The sequence below is a fragment of the Acomys russatus genome, chromosome 19 (assembly GCF_903995435.1).
Source record: "Acomys russatus chromosome 19, mAcoRus1.1, whole genome shotgun sequence".
In the NCBI taxonomy this organism is placed as follows: Eukaryota; Metazoa; Chordata; class Mammalia; order Rodentia; family Muridae; genus Acomys; species Acomys russatus.
The window spans coordinates 30,524,701-30,550,000 of record NC_067155.1 but is presented as its reverse complement, the minus strand read 5'-3'; the positions used below and the strand labels follow the sequence as shown (position 1 = coordinate 30,550,000).

The window sequence follows — 25,300 nt, the reverse complement described above, 5'->3', positions numbered from 1 at the left end:
TACAAAGAACTCTGGCTAGACCACTTAAGCAGAACAGAAAATTTTAGGTTCACTGCAAGGTCTGGGCTATAGGGGATCAGGGAGAGACCAACAGAGGCCATATCAGTCCTTCTAACACACCCACCAAAGTACATATTCTAACAGGCATGAATACACCACACACACACACACACCATAAAAATTCTAAGTGGACAGAAATCAATGACAAGGGCATCATGATATATCACCAGTTGAATTTAGATTACACATACTAGCTATTTCTCCTGATATCCACAACTCTGATATCGGTCCCATTGTCTAAAAATGCCTAGAGAGATACGCTCTGCTTGGCCAGACTATGTTGCTACAGTGGGAGAAATTATTATCTTGAAGCCTCATATCTGACACCCTGAACTCTGCCTGTCATAAACGCTTTCCACATCTCTGGTCATCCAGTCAGCTCCTGAGTGTAAGATCTAGGTTGGGAGAACTTAGTAATGTCACTCACAGCTAATAGGATGGACAAGATGTTATTTAGGTTTCTTTTAGTGTGACCAAGAGTTTGGCAAGGTAAAGCAAACACTATGGGAGTCTGAAAGTGACAGGGTGAAATGCGATATCATCCAAAAAGATGAGACTGAGAACCGCTCTTTTGCCATTTGCATGGGGCATTCTTCCTTGCACGCTGTTTCGGCCCCTTATCTCACATGATCTCTGCCACAAAATGGTCCACAGGCCCTTGACCTCACTCATTCAAAGTTCTTTGTTACTCCCTAAGTGATTCCCAGCATAGCAACTCTCCTATCATTATGACGTGATGTGTGACTGTTCCATCTTCCTCAATGGACTGCAGGTTCTAGCACAACAGGAGGGTTTGCTAGCCAATCATCTAGTGTCCCCCCAAAGTCTAACTCCCCAAAGAACTTTGAAATAGTCACAGAAATGAATAAGTGAATGGGATGTAGGTGGTCTGTGAGATAAGTGAGTGAATGGTCACTTGTGTGTGATGTGATGTGACACGACATGTGTGTTTATGGCTAAAAAGGTGGGAGGCTCACCCTTGCTGTCTCAGTCTACCTGCTGCTGCTTTGCCAAGAAGAGATAGATCATCTTATATGCCTCCTCACAGAGCCTCTTCCCCTCTGCATAAGACTCTTACAGGAAAATTTGCTCCTCTGGTAGCTTTCTGTAGTCTCCTCTCAACATGGACACTCTTTTCTTCAGCTGGGTCCACTCATGCAGGAGATGACAGTGGAGGGTGCCGAATCTTCACAGATATTGGGAAGCTCCAACCAACCTCCATCTTCCACCTCACCTCCGTATATCCTTATCCTTGCAAGGTTCTAACTTCCCAGATATCCTGAGGCTGGAATGCACTGTAATCAACTACCGTCACCTAGAGACAGGCCAAAGCCAGAGAACATACAAATATTCAACAGAGTGGAACTACTTTACTAAATGCTGACACCAAAAGGGATCAAAGCACATCTGAGAACAGGATTTGTCTTCCAAATTCGTCTTCATTGTATTGAGAAAATGTAATCAGAAAGAGGACACTACATGCAACAGGAATACATTCCACCTATGGGTCCCATGGAAACCAGTTCTGTAAGACCCTGCCAGAGCTGCAGAGGCTACTTACTCATGGTGCAGACTATATTTCCTATCTAGAGGCTCCTGAGGCTGACAGGACAATTCTGTGAAGGGCCTACAGAGTCTTCACACTTAGGAAAACTGAGTCTAGTAGGCACAAGTCCAAGAGCTACAAGCCAGGTTGCCTACTAAGGGGCATGCATGATAGAACCAGAGACCTAAGTTTGGTTCAAGGACAAAGAAGGGCAAAAGCAGTCCCTCCCAAATACTGGGGCTACTGCCAAGTCACACAACTCGCCTGCAGAAGTGGGCATGCTCAGTTAGCTCCTTGCACTTCTCTAAGGCCTGGTTGAGAGTAATTCACAGACACAGACACACAACACAAAATTAGAAAGTCAAAGAAATGCAAGGTGGTGGCATTATGTCAGAGTATAAGGAACAAGGAACAAAACTAGTGAGTAGCAGAAGTGAGCTTCGGGCCTTCCTGTCACACAATAAGAAGGAACACACACACACACACACACACACACACACACACACACACACACTCACTCAGAAAGTCAAAGAAATGCAGGCTTGTGGGATTACGTCAAAGTATAATGAACAAGACTAGAGAGTAGCAGTGATGAGCTTCAGCACTTCTTGTCACATATTAAAATGGACAGAATGGGACTTGGCCCTGCAATCTGCTCTCAGAGAAATCAGGAAAAAAATATGACCAGGCCAAATATAAATACTCACCTTAAAGTCATAGCACCATACATTTCACATGAGGTACGACATCTGAAGACTTCCTGAAATGAATGAGAGATCACAATACCAACCCTCTACCCAGATTTTTCTTCCAGCCACAGGCTTTGCTTTTCATCTGGAGTAAGAAACACACCCTGTATCCCTAATTCACTACTACCCAGGCTTCAAGGCCTGCGTCTTAGATGTACTCAAAAGTTTTGGTGGGAATGAAGACACTCTGGAAGTACAGCCTCCTGTGACATGAGGCAACGTGGGGTTGACAAGTGGGGCCAAGACAGGAAATAGAGAAGTAGGCAATATCAATACCTGTTGTTCAAATAATTGTTGATGTAATAATTGTCTAGGATTCTACACATTACATTACTGTCACAAGTCCTTATCTGTAGATTAAGGGTCAGTTTCTCCACCTCGCTTATTTGCTCTTCTCAGTGAAGTAGGGTGTCTCCCAGGGAGTGTCTCTGTGTAGATAAGCACAAGTGAACTTGGATAGTTGAATGGCATAGGGCCAAGAGAGTCCATGTTAAATCCAAACTGGAGTCCTGAGGAAGTTGGAATGCTTGAAACTCAGTGGAGGCCTGAAAGAGCAGAGCAGCTATCCTGTAGCTGGGGATCATAAGCCATCTTTCTGTCCCCAACCACTGTGACTAGGTCTTTGCCTGAGGCCCTACTGAGCTCCCATTGACACTGGAAGGCTTAAGCTAGCCCAGCCACGCTAGTTTGGAGGGCAATGTCAGCTCCTATCTGATGTGAGGCAGGTAAGTCCTGGAGTCCCTAGTGCTAAGCCTTGAGCACCAGCTTCCAGGACCAAAGTGTCAGATTGCCTGAGACCTTGGTAGATGGCCAAAGGAGTTTTCCACCTTGTCATTGGTATCAATTACCAATGGAACCTAAAGGAATCCCACACCCTACTCTGGCAGGGACTGTGTCTCCTACTGGCCTCATTTGCAACTCAGAGTGAATTTAAGGACTTCCCAGAATAACAGCTGTAGTGGCAGCATTGACAGTTCCTGGCTTTCTGGCAAAATAGCAATCAGAAATCCTTTACCCTGGGTTTGCTCTTTAGGAACTCAGAGAATCAGGATAAGGCCCATTGCATCTCATAAACTTCCACCTCCAGAGCCCGACTCTTGGAAAGCCCAGCTCAATCCTACCTCCCCCAGGAAACACACCATCCCCTGCCCAGGACCATTTATATCTTGCTGTGTTACATTGAGAACAAAGGTCATTTTCCTCCTGCCTCTCTCTTCTCTTTACACACTCTGCAGTATCTATCCTAAGGACCCTGCTCAGTCTTGTCAACATGTCTATATGGGAACCACAGAGACACTAAATGAATGTCCCACTGTCAGTTGGTGCCTCCACAACATAAGTGAGACATCAAAGAGTTTGCCAGGGCTTTCCAGGATTCAACAGAATGTTCAGGTATGGGACTACTTATGTCACATTGTACAGCCCTTGACTCCTGGCTAATTAAATCACCCCAGTTGAACTAAAGCCAAGGTGCCGTTTCAAGAAGCATCTCTAGGGTCACAGCTGAAGCTCCTCAACACCTCCTCCTTCCAAATGGAGGGATGTAGCTGTGCTGCAGTAGAGCCCCTGCAGAGCTCACTCCAGCCTTGAGGATGCTAATGAAGATACATTGAGATATTGACAACTCTGGCTGGAGCCACCTGAACACTAGCTCATCCCTGATGATCCCACAGACACAAAAAGCAAACACTTCCCGAAAGGGCATGATGACCCAAAACTGGAATTAGGGGGCCAAGGAAATCGTATTAGCAATTGAGAGGACAGGGTGGGCTATAGAGAGGCATCATGCATGACTGGGCAAACACACACACACACACACACACACACACACACACACACACACACACACTCACACACACACACACACACACACGGTGAGCTCTTCAAAACCTCCTACTTAAAAAGTCAGTATAGATTCAGCAGAGCTCACTCTCTCTGTCTGTCCCTGTCTCTGCCTGGCTGTCTGTCTCCCCCACCCCCCCCCCCCCCTCTCTCTCTCACACACACACACTGCCAGAGCATTCCATTTATGTCCTTGTTTTCAGGGACATTCACTTATCATAGTTGCTGCAATTATTTCTAGAAGGCCAACTCGTGGGAATCATTCTAAGCCCCATGCATAGTTCACAACTTTCCTATACAGAATCCCCACAGTTTAGTAGCAACACATGTATAAAATGTCCTCCTTCTATATTATAAACACTTTCTTCATCATGCATGATGACGGAATAATAGGACAGTGGATATAGAAGGCAAATTGTGAGGATTGCCTTCAAATCTGAGAACCTAGGAAGGACATTGAGAAATAGTTGGGTCTTGGGGCTTCCTCACAGCTTGGCCATTTGCACGATGAAGTGTGAGACAACACTCCTTCACGGTCTAAGCCCCAGCCCAGGAAAACACAGAAAGAGCCACATGATTGTGATTGCTGTGCATCACATGGGCCTGTTATGGAGGAAGTTCGGGGTGCTTCAACAGACACTTAGGTGCGGTAACTGGGGGACTGTACCTCCCTTACAAACTACTCATAACAGTCAAAACCTAGCACACTGAGAGATGTACAGAAAGTCAACGCATAGGAGAGACTTTTCTCCAGCTCAGTCTGAGAGTTGAGCTGTGGGTGTCATTGTCCCCAGATGTCTGTGGACAGGTGGTGGCTTATTTCCTCTGGATCCCTTAACACGAGCTTCAAGGCACCCACGTGACAGCCTCCTTAAACATATTCACAGCTTCCCAAACTGCAACTTGACAGCAATTCGAGCCATTGGTTTCAGAAGACATGAGAAAATTTGCAAAATCCTCAATGACTCAGATGCTATGGGAGATACCCACATCCTTTGTTAGGTAACTCCAGGAGTATGGCTGTAGAGAAGCCAAGTAAGTGAACACAATGGTCATAAAAGTCACCATAAAAGTCACCTTACTGACAGACCAAGAGACCCACAGCTGGAAAGAAAGACTCAGGCTTTGTCCTGGTGCATAGCCTCTCACAGATTTTTCAGCTGCGCTACAGAACTGCCACAGATCCACATCTGCTGAGCCAAACCCCAAAGGGGTCACTGCCGGGGAGTGCTGGTCAAAGTAATTCTGCTGTGAAAAAGAGAACATAAATCGAGTCCAGATGCACATTTCTCTTACTTTCCCTAGTGTCATATAGCCACTGAACTTAATGTAATCCACAGAAAAGCCCACAGGCTGACTGTGGTGCCCTCTCCTCTGCACTAAAAAGAGGAAATGAATGTAGTACCCTGTCAGTTCAACATTAATTTTATTTGAGAATAAGGGCATAGGGGAAGGAAGGGGAAGGAAATTTAGCCAAGGACTGTAAGGCATTATGCCAGTTGGAGAAAAAAAAGTGATTGGCTGGTGTACAGGAAGCCCGTGGTTCAATTGCTCCTGCTGTCCTCAGGGGCCTTGGTGTCTCCACTTCTAATCCTAGCCCTTGGGAAGTGGAAGCAGGGTGATGTTAATATCATGGTCAAGATTGGCTAAAAAGGCAACTTGAGGACAAGTTTTGATACACATGCCTCCATTTGTTGGGATACTAGAAGATTCTACTTTCTCTTGAAGGCATTTAAATCCAAAGAGACACTGCCTGCTCCCTAGGGGACTAGCCTTCCAAAGTTGGACCTCTAATTTACTTTTGGGGCCTTAGGGAATGTCCCAAAGGCCTAGACCCCAGGATGGTCTTCACTCTGTCAAGCGTGTTCCTGGGGTTGAGAAAGAGCTACCATCCTTCTCCATACCTGAGGGCCTCAGAGAAAGCCTTGCTTGGTCATCCCAGCCCTCAACACAACAAAGTTTTTCCTTTTTATAGAGTTGTCACCTGGTTTAGTCTTGCCCATGAGGCAGAACTATGCTTTTCTCAAGAAGAAAACTGGAGACACATCAGACATTAATTTTGGTTATGATTCTGTTATGTCGCCTTGGGCAGCTTGATAGAGGTCTGTTTACTGATATGGGGATGGGCCTAGTCTTTGGTTGTAATAAGTAATGTCTCCTTTGTCATGGTTTAAGAGCCAAATTTCTGGACAATCCTGGTACACAAACATTCAAATCCTAGCATTCTGACTTCCAGCAGGCCTGATTAACACACTAATTATCTGTGCTGTGTTTTAGAGGCAATCCTCCTCCACTTGAATTCTACCTGGTGTCACTTCCTATTTCTTAAGCATGGGTAAATCCATTATAGCATCACTTCTACCCTTCTACATCACAGCTTAATATTAAAGTGCTGCCACACACATTGAGATGCCCTTTAAAACCACCACAAACTTAACTCCAAATGAGTCCTAGACCCACATTTTAAATTCCGCGGGCAGAATTTGTAGAAGACACTAAAAACGCGAGGCCTCTCAGAGTTTGGCCTCCTGCCGGCAATGCTTCTATACACAAGCCCCTGTTTGATTGAAATGCTTTGCCCAGATGCAGCCCCCATGGTGAAGTTATTCAGAGGCTACTGCGAGGCCCAGGGAGTGACTAGAACCACAACGAACCTCACAGATGGGCAGATGGCAGCATCTGGTAGCTGCTTACCATCCTACATTAGGAAGGACCCACTATGCCAGCTTCGCCTGCTTACCTCCTTGCCTGCCCTCCTATCCTCACTGTGGGCACTGACTCTGCTCCCCACCATGTCATAATTTTTGAGCTGCAATGAGCTTCCCTCCCAGCATCCAGAACCATGACTCAGAGCACATCACGGGGAATTATTCAAGGTGCTCGGCTCTAAAGCAGACCCTGTAGACTAGCACCCAAATATGCAGAGATTTGCAGTTCAGCAGCACTTGTGGCAGTCTGCCAATAGCCTATCCATTCAGCACTCCAGCTCACCCTTGTGGGATGAAAACCCGATTTGTGTGCAGTGACCCTCAGCTCACCAGGTCTCAAAGTTTGCCGGAGCTCCCCTCATAGCACCTAGTAGTATGGCTCAGAGCACATCACACAGAACAATTCATGCCTGCTCGACTACAGAGATGAACCTGCAGCATGGCACCTAGAAAAACCCTCCTCATATGAGTGGAAGGTTTGCCTGGAGGCCCTGGGTGGCCAGTGAGTTTTAAGTAACATGAACACCTACCTCAGGCTGAGAGAATGCTGAAAGAACACAACATAGTGGTTCCTGGCCCAGGCTTCCAAATCCCGGACCACATGTTTTCCATATCTGCAGAGATTTGCATCTCAGTAACACTTGAGCCTGTCATCCAATGTCTCTCGTCACCAAATGAATCTTAGAGTACCGTGATTGGTTTATGTCCAGTTGAATTAGTAGCTTAAGAAGTCAAAGGGAAATCCATAAACCTAGGTTGCTACTAAGACAGTAAGTTGCTCTGCATGAACAGACTGCAAGGCCCCACTGCTGGATACAACAACCACACAACTCAGTGAACATGGAGAGGTCAAGCAGATGCCTACATAGAACCTTTACCCTTATGTTTTAGTGTCTTTGGTATGGCGAGGAACTCCCACAGGCTACCAAAAGTGAAACACACCAGTCCAACCACAAAACCTTTCTACTTGTTCTACCTACAAAATATGTTAGGGCAATTGTGGCACAAATCTTATGCCAGTAACTAACCAAAGTCTGATTTGACTGAATGTCCCACTGTTTGATATGGATCCCATACCTGACAAAACTTGGCCCACCAAGAACCAGAGACCAGATCCCCTGAAGTTGTAGGGTAAAACCAAGGACTACTGATCTGAAAAAAATCAATATAATGTTGCCTAATGATATATTCCGCTGTACTCATAGACGAATGCCTTAGCCAGGCACCTCCTGCAGCAGATAGGAAAGACACAGAGACTCACAACCAGACATTACATGATGAGTAAAAGGCACTGGGACACATAGCTCTAAATGAATTGTCTCTGTTAAAACCCTCATCTCAGGGCTCAGGGAACCCCACAGAAGAAGAGAAACAGGGACTTGGGGAGACAGAGAGGGTGGGGGATACCAGAAGAACATGGCCCATTAAAACAAATGAACAAAGCCCGTATGGACTCACAGAGACTAAAGGAGTGTCACAGGTAGTACAAGGGTCGCACCAGGTCATTTGCATATATACTATACCTTTCATTTAGTACTTTTATGAGCCTCTTGGACATGCAAATGAGTGTATCTCTAATTCTTATGCTTTGTCTTTGGGCTTTAAAAAAAACTTGTCCAACTTCAATATGATAGTTGTTTTATCTATCTATCTATCTATCTATCTATCTATCTATCTATCCCCCAATTTTATTTGGGCCCCAACAAAGGTATTATTTGCCCCAAATCAGCTGGAAGAAACCTTAAGAGAACAACACCCCATTTCCCCTAAGGGGAATTGGGTAGGTTTTTGTTTGTGCTCTTATGCCACAGATGCTTATTTTCATTGGGTGTTGTTTATAAGTTATTATTGGTCTTACTAAGAGAGAAAACGAGGTTGGATTCAGTGATGTCTCCTTTTTCCTTTATCTTTCTTTCATAGATATGGAGATAGGAGTTGAAAAGAAAGAAGGAGAATGTAGAAATATATAGGGATGATAGAACAAAAAGTAGATTATTGAATGTACTCCTCAACTTAAGGCCTTGTTACTCACAAATAAGGTTATTTTTAATTCATTGGTATAGAATTTCGTATTGATGTAAAATAAATTGAATTCTGATACATTGGTATAGAATTCAAATATAATATTATTCTTTTCACACATTATATATATTTCTAATCTAATATGAGGTATTGTACCCATACAACTCAATTATAATACAAGGTTTACTTCCAATACCTTGAAAGTGGTATTGCAGGTTGTTTAGGATAATTAAGTAATACTAGTTAATTGTTAGTTGATCATATCACAGTCATGTCAATTACTAGTCTATTTTTATCACAAGACTATACATCCTAGGTCTTACAGATAGATATAATTCTATAGATAGATAAGGTAAGATAGTTAGATAAGGTCTTCAAAAAACTTAGAGACCTACAGATTTTTCAAAATTATTTTAAAGATTCTTTGACAAAAAGTCAGGTTAACTCCTTGCAACATCCAGTCTACCTCAAAGAAGATGGTGAGCATCAAAGAGCCTACTTAGGGAGATGGCTTCAAATGTGACAAGCCAGCCACGGGGCAAAATGTCCTCGTTTCAGCCACAGACAGAATTCTGCCTAAAAATGGGCAAGCTTGGATGCAGGCAGAGTCGACAGACAAACTCTGCCAATACAGGGTAAGCAAGTCCTCAATAGTCCCTGCCTCACAAATATGTCTGTCAGATATATTGGGCCAGAAGGCTGAAGAAGATGCTCCAATGTAATAGAGAGTTTTGGGTGACTGTTCAGGCAGCAAACTGTTTCTGTCCTCTTCTCACTTGGGAAGCTGCTAACCTGAACCCTTATATACTCAGGTAATTAATTTTGTTCTTTCTCAAGTCTCTGATGGGGTTGAAAAGCAGAGAGTTTAGTTTTACAATGAAGCTTAGTTGTTTAGGGGTTAAGATGTTTTTAGGTCTAGATAAATCTTCCAAGTTGATAGAGATGAGATATGATAGATACTGATTTTCACTCAGAATTTTAGATCCACAAAGATAGGAAAGATGTTGTGACATTCTTATAATTCCTGATTGTGTCATGGCTCTTCTTGCTATAGGTAGTTTATTGTATATATGTGCAATAATATAAATGTATGTGTAAAAAAGAAATATAATAAAAATTGAAAAAAAGAGAGGCAAAAATGTAGTGGATCTGACTGGACAGGCGATGGGGAGAAACTGGGATGGGTACAGGAAATGAAAACTGTATTCAGATTACATTGTATGATAAAAGATCCTATGTTTAGTCTATGTTAAGAAAAGGGGGGGCGGGATACTTTTAAATTGTATGAAAGGTTGAAACATCAAAGAACAGAGACACATAGAAATATTATAACCCGACAACTTTTTTCCACTATGTCTAACTTTAATGATAAAATTGAACATTTTCAGGAAGAGTTATGAAAACAAAGTTGGCAACACTGCAGTGAGAAGAAATGTGTAATGTGAGTTATGTGTTAAAAACGCTCAGCTTCCTTTGGGCTATGTAGGTAGAAAAACAGCGTGGCACGCTGATTAAAAAAACAAAAACAAACAGGAAAGCCAAAATGAAAATTTTATTAGTGACATAAAGGAAGCACAAAGAAACACATGGTCTTAGTGGATATGACTATTTAACAAACTTGGTAAGACAAACTGCATAATTTCTGTCATGAGTGGAGTTGGCATAGATGACCTCATGCAAATTCAGAGGAGAATGCGGGTAACCAGATTCCAGGATAATCTGTGGTACAGCAGGGTAAGCAAGATCGTGAATACAGAATTTTATTCATTAAAATTGTTGTAAAAGGTCTTCCCATGTACACAGCACAAACAGGGTTAAAGTGTTGGGAGGGCTAGTCACCCTTATTGGATTGTTATATGCATCAATATACATCTGAGGATTTACATAGAAGGCTACGCACTGAATAGGTATAGCTCGTACTAATTGCAAAACGAATCATACCGTTTCTGCACTGTGAATTTCTATATACTAAAATACATGACACACGGCCCTTAGTCTGTATAAACCTTACCTCGGTGTAAGAGAAAGACAAGAAAATACAAAGCAGTGGAGAGTTATTTCTGAATATTAAAGGGAGGTTTGAATAACTAGCAATTCCTGTAGAAAAGGAAGACAAACGAATATTTGAAGTTGGCAACTGAGTGCAACATCATGGAAAATTGAAGGAACAAAGTCCTGTTTTGCAAAGCAGAATTACATATAAGGGGGGGGATTGTGCCATCCTTAGCATCTGTAAATTTCCAACAAGCACAAGGATGTCAGAGTGTGAACTTAGGGTGTCTTCACTAACAAGCAAAGGAATTAGAAGGGTGCTGAAATCTCTTACACTGATAAATATATCACATTAGATCCTTTGTCAGTGAACCCAGGAGAAGCAACATCTCTATGAAAAGGAAATTTGTGAAAGAATCTAACCACGAGTCTCGCTTCAAACCATGAGAATCACAGTATTTTAGAAGGAGACATAATAACCAAAGGGAAATAGCTTCCCCATAGCCCTGCCGTTAGGTTCCTGCCAGGACCGGTCCCACTAAATTGTGGCCACTGTTCACACCAACATCCAGACCTCTTAGGGCTGTTCAGCTTCTCCCAAGAGCATGGGAGAGCCTGCGGGGCCCATGGGAACTGGTCAGGCCAGGTTCTATCTGCCCAATTTTGCAGGTTCAGTCCACTGCAGCTGGCAGCCTGGCTCTAGTCTGGTCCTGTTCAGACCGCCCGAGCTGTGGCTGGGCAACGTGTTCACAGCAACCTGGGCTTCCCCGTGGCCCCCAGGACCCTCCGTAGGCTGACATGGGGCAGGTGGCATGGGGGTGAGGGTGGGAGGGGGGGTCTCAGGGCAAATTTACCCATTTCCCTGAGACTTTTCCAAGCCAGGAGCTCTGGTGTTCCACCGTCCCATACACCGAATTCGGGCTATAGAGGCCGGTTGCAGTTCGCAGGTGGGTTCTGGTCCAGAGTCTGGGGAGTGGGTTCAGGATCTCCGTGGGCTGTTGGTTTACTTGGGGACAGGCCCGCCCATGGTCTGCACTGTGCGGGACCCCACTCACCAAGTGTTCTTCAGTTCTTTCAGTCTGTGGCTCCCTCTCAGGTCCCTGGTCTCCATATGGTGGATCAGATACAGCACGTGATAGGTGCCGCCATCTTGGAAAAACCAGTAAAACATTTTATTTTATTTTTTTAAATTTAAATTTAATTTTGTTAATTTAATAAGATTGCAACTCAATTGTTATCCCATCACTTGTATCCTCCCATTCCTCACTCCCTCCCACTTTCACCCTATCAGTAAAATATTTTAAACAATGGGCAATAACATGTTTAGAAACCTCACCAGTCTGAGCTGTGGGTAAAATAAAACCAGAATAAGAGTCAACAGTTACATGAAGGTATTTTAATTTATCGAATTCTATAATATGTGTGACATTCTTTTGCCGTAATTGATTAGGACTCAGCCCTCTAGGATTAATTCCATAATTAAGTGTGGAATAAAAATGTGGGCACATGTGGCACTGTTTAACAATTTGTCGGGCGGCTTCTTGAGTAATATTGAATTGTTTTCTTAAACTTTGTTTTTATGGTGCAAAGCATGTGAATTCTGAGCAAGCTCAATTTGAGAAAGAAATATCTGTCGAGTAGCTTGGTCTGCACAGTAATTTCCATTAGATAAAGGAGCAGGTAAATCCGAATATGCTCTGATATATCCTATAAAACAATGGTGTGTTCTCTTACGCAAGCACCTCTGTATTTGAGAGAGCAATAACTGAATTTGATTATTAGCTGTTTCTATATATGGTCCCGTTTCTATTACCTGTAATGCTTGAGCCACATATCAACTATCTGCATACAAATTAAAGACTTTTGTGCCAACATTTCAAACACAGCCACCACAGCTCTTCATGATTTTAATATGTAGTTTTGATCTTGGATCACATAGACAGCAGTTCGATTGGATAAGCCCTCATGAAGACTAAAAATCTTATCCCAATTTAAAAGTACATCTGGAGACCTTTTTCCTTATTAGACTTTAGCCGATTGTTGTTTAGAATGGCTTGAACCTTAAATTAGGAGCTTAATTTAACTTTTTGTTACAGATGTTACAGATTTTTAACCAAGTCCAGGCTTCTTGGCTTGTCAGAGCTCAGAGCACATCATTAGACGTTCAGGCAGCCCTGGGCTTGTTGCCAGTTTGATCCAGGCAGGGACTCTCAGCTACAAGTGCCTGGCTCCAAGGACAGAGTTAGTTTACCAGTTTTTGCTGCTTCTTTTTCTGAGAATCTTTGAAATCAGTTATAACTAACAGCCTGCAGGTGAAGTTTGACATTTTTTCTCATAATATAGAGTATAAAACAACATTTAAACAATTAAGCAAATTTATAGACATAGAAACAGAATTTGGTGTGACGATTATAAAGCAGACAGACAGTCAGACGGGCAAGACAGATTTCAGGAAGCAGGATGACTGATTTTGAGCAGTTATCAGTTCTCTTCACGGTTTAAAGGGAATGGGTCTATGAGATCTTACTCTCTGACTCTGAGCATCAACCAGTGTCTTCAAACATCGGTATACCAACTGAAACCCATGAATGTCTTCTCTTGTATCACAAGCTTGCAGCAGAAACCTGGGCTTAGATATAATAGACATTGGCTTAGAATTCTGAGCGTTTTTAATCATAGCTACCATAGGAGGCGAATTCTCAAGTGAAGGAGGATCCAATCCTGTTACAATATTTAGAGGTTTTTTTTTTATCTGCAATCTAGGAAGGCATTCGGATTGATTTAAGGGCTTAATTCGTTCTTTTAAATGTTTCGTCTGCACCACTAGTGTTGAAAAAGTCATCCAAAGAGCCTGTGTATTGCTATCTTATTGGCAGGCTCAGTTTACACAGGCTCAGGTGGTGGAGAAGGAGGCTTAGTGTCACTTTTCCCGAGCATTGAGGAGTCCCTTGCGAACTCAGTGTATAAGTTTTCTCTCTCATGCCTGGGGTCTAAGCTGTCCCTTGTAAGTGCCCAGGGACAGAAAGCATCTCTCAGAACTTTACCAGGCCCATGTACATCATAATAATCTTGTAACTTTCCCCCCAACTTTTTCCAGTTTTCTATATTTATAGTACCTACTTCCAGAAACCACAGACATACTTGTTCAACAAAATCTAAAAAAAATTACTTGACTGTTGCCGTCCTATTTTTGCTCCTCAACTGTGGAGCATATTTTAAAGCATATGTACAAAGAGCAAGCAACTATTTTCATTCCTTGTTATCTTACAGTACTTGGTGAAGATTTACTCACCGCACTTCTTAATTGATCTGATCTTGTACTTACTGCGGCATCCTTCATGTATTCCCCAGTGTCTCAGGCCCCATATTGGGCACCATTTGACCAGTACCTGGAAAATGGGGCAAAAATAAAAAGATATAGGAAAAAAATAGAAAAGATATAGAAAAAGAGATAAGAAAAAAAAAAAAAGAGATAAGTATTCTGGAAGGCTAGCAGTAAATACTGTAGCCCCCAGTTTATTTCTCTCAGAGCTTTTATACAGTATTCATCTGTGTGAACCAGAAAATTCTTGGAACAGAAACAAAAGCTACCCATTGCTTTAGTTATCTAGATGCTTAGACTTCTTTCATCTCAAGACTAAAGAAGTACAGCAAGCTCACATCCACACTTGGAATTAATAAATAACTTTCTTATCTAGGAAGTTAGCCAACACAGGTATCTTGTCAAGTCTTCAAGGCTGTGTGAGAGTTTGCAAGCCAAAGTCATAAGTTCTCTGGCCTGCTCTGATAAGCACTTCAGAAAATGGCTCCTTCCATGTTTAATTGTTTTACTTGTTTGGTCCTGTGAGACCACAGTCCATCGTTTTGGGAACTTAGGATAAAAACTCAAGTTAAAAAAAAAAAAATTAAGCTAATGGCCAGGTGTGCTGGCGCACACCTTTAATCCCAGCACTTGAGAGGCAGAGGAAGGTAGATTACTGTGAATTCGAGGCCAGCCTGGTCTACAAAAGCAAATCCAGGACAGCCAAGGTTACACCGAGAAACCCTGTCTCGAAAAACAAAATATAGGCCAAAAAAACCTTTGGTAAACATTGTTTCCTGCTTGCTCTTTGTGTGGTCACTGTTGCATGCCCAGGCCATTCTCTTGTCTATCCCAGGCCACTTGCTTGGGGATATTGCCACCCTCAATGTGAGAACGTTCGCACGTCAATCACCATTCTACACAATCACTCAAATACAATAGCCACCAGCCATTCTGATGAAGGAATGCCCTCAGTTGAGGTTCCCACAAATGACTGTAGCCTCAGAAATGTTGACAACTGAAGCTAATTAGAACACAAAGACAATAATGCGTGGGAAAGTTTTTTTGTTTTTTGTTTTTTTAAAACCCCAAATCAATGTGTTAATCCTACCAATCACTTAAGTAGCAGAATTCCAAATTAAAAAAAAAAATGAAGGAACTCATAACATAATGTAATAAATTTTCAGAAGGCAAAAGTAGATGAATGTGGCTCCCGTGCCACAGCGGTACCAAGGGCGAGGGACTGCGGATTTAACTCATGCACACACACGCGCGCGCGCGCGCGCACACACACACACACACACACACACACACACACACAATAACACAGCGGGTCCTTCGTGCTAAGAGAGCAGCAGCCACAGCAGCAGCAGTGGTTTATTATTTGTCCCCTCAGAGTTCCAAAGAGCCTTCTTATAGGCAGCAAAACAGGAATCCTCCTCCCAGGTGAAATCCCTCAAGAGGTGATTGCACACATGAGGAAAAGTCTTGAGGAAGGGAGGGGCGCATTCTCAGAGCAGTAACCATGACTAGCTAACCAAGAGAAACACAGACTTGGAAGCTGCTAGAAACAGGACATGAAACGGCAAGACAGGCAGGCAGCCCAGTCGGGCCTGATTCCTACACATGAAGGTCTACCATTTTCCAGAAAAACAACAATATAATTAGAGTATAATTAATAAAATTATACAAAATAGATGGCACCACAGATAAGAGCATACAGAAAGACAGACCTATATGTCCTTTAAACAAGAACTACAAGATCATAATGAAACTCATAAAGTAATCACTGGCCAGCACTCATCCCGTACACTGTGCTTCTCTCCTTTGCACCTTGGAGCACAGGGATATTCAACCAACACTGGAGAGATTCACTTAAAGCATCCTAACCTTTCAATAATAGATAAAATAGTTTTGATCCCTAAAATTGGCTCATTCTGTTGTGATAAAGAAAGGGATCTGTTAGGATCACTTAGACAACATTTTTTCCTATGGTTGATGATTGGATGTAAGTCTGCACCACAGAGAAGAAATGAAAACTTTTAAGAAACCAAACATGTGATAACACATTTTTTAAGGAAGCAGTGTATAACTTGTACTATATACCTAAAATAGCTTGTTTTACTGTAATTCCTGTATAAGTCATAAGTACTTTTGCAAACAAGTTTATCCCCATTTTTAGGTGTATGTTTCATGTTTGAGAGTGTATATATCTTCCATATGTGTCCAGGTGGCACGGAAGATAAGACAGCGTCAGATCCCCTGAATCTGGAATAGCATGTGGTTATGAGCCTCCAAACAAAGATTTTGGTATCTGAACTCAGATCATAGCGCAGAATAATATCTCCTGTGTGACCTGAGCAGCCCATATAGTATTTTTTCCCAAAAGTGCGAAGTCTTTCATAGATTAAATAAAGAAGTAAAGAAGGAAATAAATTATTCCTGGGAATCTGCTGCCTTAGTAGTCAAATGTTGGGTATGCCAACCCAATACTTAGGTTTTCCCATGTGTTGCATTCTTTCTCTTTCCCTGTATGTAGATAACACATACCTTCCTCAACTTCCCTTCTATTCTTGCCTCACCTTTTTGCCCTAGGACCCAACTATGGGCAGATATCCCTTGCTCAGTCACAGGCCACGACTAACAAAAGACTAGTTAGTCTGTCCAAAGATGTACCACACTATCTGTTACCCAATAAGCAATTCTATTAGTTGCTCTTAGCACAGAAACATAATGCCAGGGGCAGTTATTTCTACCCTGTGCCCACCTCCTACATATCCTATGGACCATCCAAACCTACTCCTCCTTTCCCAGATCATCTCTGTGTTCCAGACTCCACTCAAGCAGACAGCCCCTGCTAAACCAACCACAGGCCACATCTGACAGAAGACCAGCCAGGCTTTACACATATCTCCCACACTATATACTACCACAGCCCCAATTTCCACAAATATACCACAGTATCTGTTACCCCAGACCAAATTGCACAGGTACCCCAGCACTGGGATAGAACACCAAAGACATCTCCCACCCTCATCCATTCCTCCTGTGGATCCCTCAGATCTTATCTCTCTGACTTCCTCTTCTCCCAGCTTCCAACGTCAGCAAGCACTCTCTGTGAACACCAGCAAAGCAGGTCAGTAAAAAGGAAAAAAAAAAAAAAAAAGCCACACACTCAGCAATACACTCTGTGAAAATCCAGAGAGCAAACAGAAACACAGGAGAAAACCTCACTCAACCAAGACAAACCCAGAAATCATCATCTAGAACTATAGTCACCTCAACCTCAGATCTCTATACACCAGCATAGGAACATAATTAGTGACTTCTTGGGAAACATGTCACCCACAGAGCCAAGGTATCTTATCACAGCAGGTGCTGAATATTCCAACATAGTTGAAACACAAAGGGAAAGACCTTAAAATTATATGAATAACGTCATGGATTAAAAATGCCCATCAACAGTAGAAAGTAAACAAGCTCTTGGAAATTCAATAATTTTCTACTTAATTAAAAATGGTTCAAGATAGAAATAAAGAAAGACATTAAAGACTTTCTACAATTCAGTAAAAAGAATGCACAACACATCCAAAATTATGGGACACAGTGAAAAAGTGATAAAAGGAAATTTTATAGCACTAAGTTCATACATAAAAGTATTGGAGTGATCTCTCTGTAGCAACTGAAAGGTCTACAATGAAAAGAAGTAAGTACACCTAAAAAAGACAGCAAGAAACTATCAAATTGAAGAATGAAATCAATAATATAGAAACAAGGAGAACAAGATAAAAATCAGCGAAACAAAGAGAAGGTTCCTTGATAAGACCAACAAAATAGCAAACCATTATCCAAGCTAACTAAAAGAAAAGGAGATAATAAGCAAATTAATAAAATAAGAAGGAAGAAGGAAAACAAAGTAACAGACAATGAAAAAAAATCTCAAAAATCAGAAACACATTTTTAAAAACTATACCCCACCAAATTGGAAAACTCTAAATAACAAAAAGGGATAATTTTCTCAATAGGTTCAACTTAGAAACATTAAATCACAATAATGTAGAAAATTTAAATAGACCTAAAAGTCCTAGTGAAATAAAAGTCTTTAAAAGACTCAGAACCAAAAAAACCAGGGCTAGGTGGTTATAGAGCAGAATTTGACTAGAGTTTCCAAGAGGATTTAATGCTAATTCTGCTCAAAGTATTCTATAAAATAGAAACATAACTAACATTACCAAATTGATTTTATGAAGTCACAGTTTCCTTGGCACCCAAAGCACATAAAGATTTAAAAGTGAAAAAGTATTACATACACAGAGATGCAAAAATACTCAATAACATACTTGCAAACTGAACTCTGGAATGTATGAAATGGATCATCCACAATGATAGAGTATGCTTCTTCCATGAGATGCAGGAGTTTTTCAAAATATAAAAATCAGAAAATGAAATGAACCATATAAAAAAAAATGAGAGGAAAAAACTGCACGATCATCTTATTAAACACCGGACAAGCCTTTCAATAAATCCAACTCCATTTCATAAAAAAGTCTTGGAGCGTTAGGGATACAAGGGACACACCTAAATATAATAAAGGCATTTTATAACAATCCTATAATGAACTAAAATTAATGGAGGGAAAGTGGAAGCAATCCCACTAAAATCAAGAAGAAGACAAAGCTGAGCACTCGCCATCTATTCCATACAGTACAAGAAAGTTTATCTAGAGCAAAGGGACAACTGAAGGAGAGCAAAAGGATACACTTTGGATAGGAAGAAGTCAAAATATCCTAATCTACAGGTGAAAGGACAGTATCCATTAGTGACTGCCAAAGTTATACTACCAACTTCTACAACTGAAATACACTTTCTGAAAAGTAGCGTGAAACAAGATTAACTAATATAAAAATCTCCTGTACAAAACTGAGAAGTGGACTGAGAAAGAAACTAGGGAAACAAAAACACTTCACAATAGCTTCAGAAACTATAAAATGTGTTAGAGTACCTCTTTAAAAAGCAAGTGAAAAACCTTGTATGATTTTTAAAAACTTCCAGTCTTTGAACAAAGAAATTGAAGAAGATATCAGTGGATGTAAGGATCTCGCGTGTTCATGGATCAGTAAGATTAACAAAGTAAAAAGTGGCCATCTCACTAAAAGCTATCTCCAGATTGAACACAATCCCCACCAAAATTAACAGAATAGTTTGCAGACCTTAAAAGAATATTCTTATCTCTATATGTCCTTCTTCATAACAGTGACCCTTGCAGCTGAATTTTTATCGTATTTTTTTATTTAAACACATTTTTATTGAAAAATAAAATAATTCATATTACATCTCATTTGCTATCTCATCCATGCATCCTCCCATTCTTCCCTCCCTTCTGCTTTCACCCCATTCCCCTTCCCTATGACTGTGACTGATGGGGACCCCCTCCCCTTGAATATGATGCTAGGTTATCAAGTTTCTTCTTGGTAGTCCTCCAAGTGCTATCGGGCCTCTCCATCAAGGGGACATGGCCAAATATGGGGCACCAGAGTTCGTGTGAAAGTCAGTTCCCAATCTCCACTTAACTGGAGAATGTTCTGTCCCTTGGCTAGATCTGGGTAGGGGTTTGATGATGACTGCATGTATTGTCCTTGGTATGTGCCTTAGATCGAGCAGAACCCCTGGGCCCGGATCTGCCCATCATAGTGTTCTTCTTGTAGGTTTCTAGGACCCTCTGGATCCATCTATTTCCCTATCTCCTATATTTTTCTCACCTAGAGTCCCAATAGGATGTCCTCACCTCTATCCCACTTTCCTGGTAGGTGCAGACTTTCATGAGACCTGCCCCTTGGGCTAGTGTCCAGTTATAAGTGAGTATATACCATTTGAGTCTCTCTGCTTCTGGGTTAGCTCACTCATTATGATCATTTCTAGTTCAATCTATTTGTCCAAAAATTTTGGAAATTCCTTGTTTTTAATGCAGCTGAATTAGCGATTGCCTACTCTGTTTCACCCTGCAGGGCTCACAGTGAATTGTTCCCCCTGTTACTATCTGAAGGCAGAAGCCAAGCTCCTCATACAGGTCCTTTTCCTGTTATTGCCGTGGACAGCTCACTATATGACTTAATTGGGTAATTTTAAAACTCTGTTATGGTATAGACCTTTAATTAAAGGGTTAAGAAAGTTTGCTTAAGAAAAAAAGCCAGGTCACTCACTGCCCTGGGGAGCAAAAGACTGGGATCAAGGTGACTGAGTCAACATAGCCTGTTGCAGAAACATTTTCTAAAGGGATGAAGACATTACTGTCATAGAATTAATGCCTTCCCAGGATGAAATCACTGTATACACAATTAAAAGATTAATTCAGAAAAATCCAGTAAAAGTAACTTTCATTCCCTGATGTACTTATCATCTCTGTGGCTTACTGTCTCTGATGATCTAAGCCTAGTTATAGAAGCTTCTACCTTCTGTACAATATTATACAGGCCTAGAATATTCTCAGCCTCTGAGATTTACTGCTAAAATAAGCTCACACTTTCTAGCTCTTTCTGAACTCTGGCTGGTTGGTTCAATTTAGCAGTTCTGGCTCAAACACCTCTCTAAGCTAACTGGTTCGATCATGCTTTTCTGTTTTTCAATGACTTGGCATACCCAACTCTAGCCCAGAGATTGGGATGTTCTTCTCCAAGCTGCCCTTCCTTATGGAGTACAACAGTTTTGGTCACCTGGTCTTTTTCATTTTTCATCTACCACACTGACTTCTTGATTTGGCTTTCCCCACTCCCCCTTCTCACATGGCTAAATCCATTCTGGATCGTCCCACACATCCCTAATTCTGGCTATGCTCATAACATACATTCTAAGTCACCATGCTTAGGAGAAGCCATATCCTTTCATATTGTCTTCTGTTTTACATTCACCTCCAATTAACCCTTCCCTGCTTTCAAATTCATGGCCGCTTTTTTCTTTAATTGTTGTTACTGTTTGAGTGTGACTAACACTACAGTGTGCCAGCAGGAATTACAGTCTGTGAGGTAGGGACAGCTGCACCTGACATTGAGCGTGGAATGGAATGGTCGCACAAAGGACCCTGTGCCTTGGAAGAATAGGAAGTGCTCTGAGAGACTGGAAATTTCTACTGAATAAAATTTACCAGACAAGTGCTCTGCCTTCCTCTGGGGTGGAAGGTCAGGACTATGAAGGCTTCAAGTTGTCCTAGTGATTTCATCTCTGAGCCCCCAGTAGAGGAACTGCTACTGTCTGCAGGCCCAAGTGGGGTTTTCTGAGCTAATGAGGCACTCTGGGAAGGCCTAGGAAAGAGGGGGCAACAGTTGAAAGTAGCTTACAGGCTCTTCTCAGGACTCTACTCCAATGCAGCTGTAGGCTACTGAGAGGAAGGACACAAGCCATGGCATGGTTAGTGTGGGGCCCAGGAGGAGCAGGTCTGCTGAGCTATCATGGTCTGATCTTGCAGCTGTGGGCTACTGAGAGGAAGGACACAAGCCATGGCATGGTTAGTGTGGGGCCCAGGAGTAGCAGGTCTGCTGAGCTATCATGGTCTGATCTGCTTTGATGGAGATAAGCTGTGAGTCAGACTGTGGTTCTGTTGGCCCATGTGGTCATCTGGGCAGAGACTGACTCTGACACTCCCTGTGTATGGATTCCCTGTGGATGGGGCAGTCTCTGCAGCCCTGGCAGTGGTAAGCTATATGCCATGAGAGAAAAATGAGAATTTTCCATAATCTTGTAAATCATTTTACAAAGACTTTAGATATCATCTTCAGTTTCAAGGGGTGGGGGGAAATAAATCTAGTTTCATCTCTTTTTCATCATAACCTTGAAGGAAGTAAATTCATTGCCATGTTTAGGACACAATGAATATAACTGCAATGAGCATGAGAATTCTGACACTTCTTAAAACTGATTTCAAGTGCATGGAAATGTACTTGGCAGATCGCTGGAATCCATAGTAATTCTGTATGTTTATGAGAACTCTATATACTGTAGACACACATAAACATGGACAGAATTAGAATGAGTTCAGAGGAGAACACACTTTATTTTTTGTTTGTGCTAATGAAGTGTGTGTGTGTGTGTGTGTGTGTGTGTGGTGTGGGGGGGTAATACGTACAAATGTATAAGGACACATACACTAAATATGTATAAGGACACATACACTAAATATGTATAAGGACACACACACTAAATATGTATAAGGACACACACACTAAATATGTATAAGGACACATACACTAAATATGTATAAGGACACATACACTAAATATGTATAAGGACACATACACTAAATATGTATAAGGACACACACACTAAATATGTATAAGGACACATACACTAAATATGTATAAGGACACATACACTATGTATAAGGACACATACACTAAATATGTATAAGGACACATACACTAAATATGTATAAGGACACATACACTAAATATGTATAAGAACACATACACTAAATATGTATAAGGACACATACACTATGTATAAGGACACACACTAAATATGTATAAGGACACACACACTAAATATGTATAAGGACACATACACTAAATATGTATAAGGACACATACACTAAATATGTATAAGGACACATACACTAAATATGTATAAGGACACACACACTAAATATGTATAAGGACACACACACTAAATATATATAAGGACACATACACTAAATATGTATAAGGACACATACACTAAATATGTATAAGGACACATACACTAAATATGTATAAGGACACATACACTATGTATAAGGACACATACACTAAATATGTATAAGGACACACACTAAATATGTATAAGGACACATACACTAAATATGTATAAGGACACATACACTAAATATGTATAAGGACACATACACTAAATATGTATAAGGACACATACACTAAATATGTATAGGCACACACACTAAATATGTATAAGGACACACACACTAAATATGTATAAGGACACACACACTAAATATGTATAAGGACACATACACTAAATATGTATAAGGACACATACACTAAATATGTATAAGGACACATACACTAAATATGTATAAGGACACATACACTAAATATGTATAAGGACACTACACTAAATATGTATAAGGACCACACACACTAATTGTATAAGGACACATACACTAAAGATGTATAAGGACACATACACTATGTATAAGGACACTACACTAAATATGTATAAGAACAATACCTAAATATGTATAAGGACACCATACACTATGTATAAGGACACACACATAAATATGTATAAGGACACATACACTAAATATGTATAAGGACACATACACTAAATATGTATAAGGACACATACACTAAATATGTATAAGGACACATACACTAAATATATATAAGGACACATACACTAAATATGTATAAGGACACATACACTATGTATAAGGACACACACACTAAATATGTATAAGGACACATACACTAAATATGTATAAGGACACATACACTATGTATAAGGGACACACACACTAAATATGTATAAGGACACATACACTAAAATATGTATAAGGACACATACACTATGTATAAGGACACATACACTAAATATGTATAAGGACACACACACTAAATATGTATAAGGACACATACACTAAATATGTATAAGGACACATACACTAAATATGTATAAGGACACATACACTATGTATAAGGACACATACACTAAATATGTATAAGGACACATACACTAAATATGTATAAGGACACTACACTAAATATGTAATAAGGACAACAACAACACACTAAATATGTATAAGGACACACACACTAAATATATATAAAGGACACATACACTAAATATGTATAAGGACATATACACTAAATATGTATAAGGACACATACATTAAATATGTATAAGGACACATACACTAAATATGTATAAGGACACACACACTAAATATGTATAAGGACACATACACTAAATATGTAGAAGGACACATACACTAAATATGTATAAGGACACATACACTAAATATGTAGAAGGACACATACACTAAATATGTAGAAGGACACATACACTAAATATGTATAAGGACACATACACTAAATATGTATAAGGACACATACACTATGTATAAGGACACATACACTAAATATGTAGAAGGACACATACACTAAATATGTATAAGGACACATACACTATGTATAAGGACAACACACTAAATATGTATAAGGACACATACACTATGTATAAGGACACATACACTAAATATGTATAAGGACACATACACTATGTATAAGGACACATACACTAAATATGTATAAGGACACATACACTATGTATAAGGGACACATACACTAAATATGTAGAAGGACACATACACTAAATATGTATAAGGACACATACACTATGTATAAGGACACATACACTAAATATGTAGAAGGACACATACACTAAATATGTATAAGGACACATACACTATGTATAAGGACACATACACTAAATATGTATAAGGACACATACACTATGTATAAGGACACACACACTAAATATGTATAAGGACACATACACTATGTATAAGGACACACACACTAAATATGTATAAGGACACATACACTATGTATAAGGACACATACACTAAATATGTAGAAGGACACATACACTAAATATGTATAAGGACACATACACTATGTATAAGGACACATACACTAAATATGTATAAGGACACATACACTATGTATAAGGACACATACACTAAATATGTATAAGGACACATACACTATGTATAAGGACACACACACTAAATATGTATAAGGACACATACACTAAATATGTATAAGGACACATACACTATGTATAAGGACACATACACTAAATATGTATAAGGACACATACACTAAATATGTATAAGGACACATACACTAAATATGTATAAGGACACATACTACATTTTTACTACAACTATAACAAAACAACATGGTTTTAACTAATTTTAGCTGCTGTCTGTGAAAAATCCAAACCTACTGCTATAAGAGTTTAGTTTGTATGCACAATCTATGTCATATTAAGGGTCATTGTTTAATTCCGGATCATGTTTCGTTTTTATTTT

General features: G+C 40.5%; 1 protein-coding gene across 1 annotated transcript in view; it reads left to right on the top strand.

The window, feature by feature from the left end:
* The window catches only part of LOC127203988 (zinc finger protein 721-like), a 1,570,727-nt gene that overhangs the window by 1,237,932 nt on the left and 307,495 nt on the right, over positions 1-25,300 (top strand).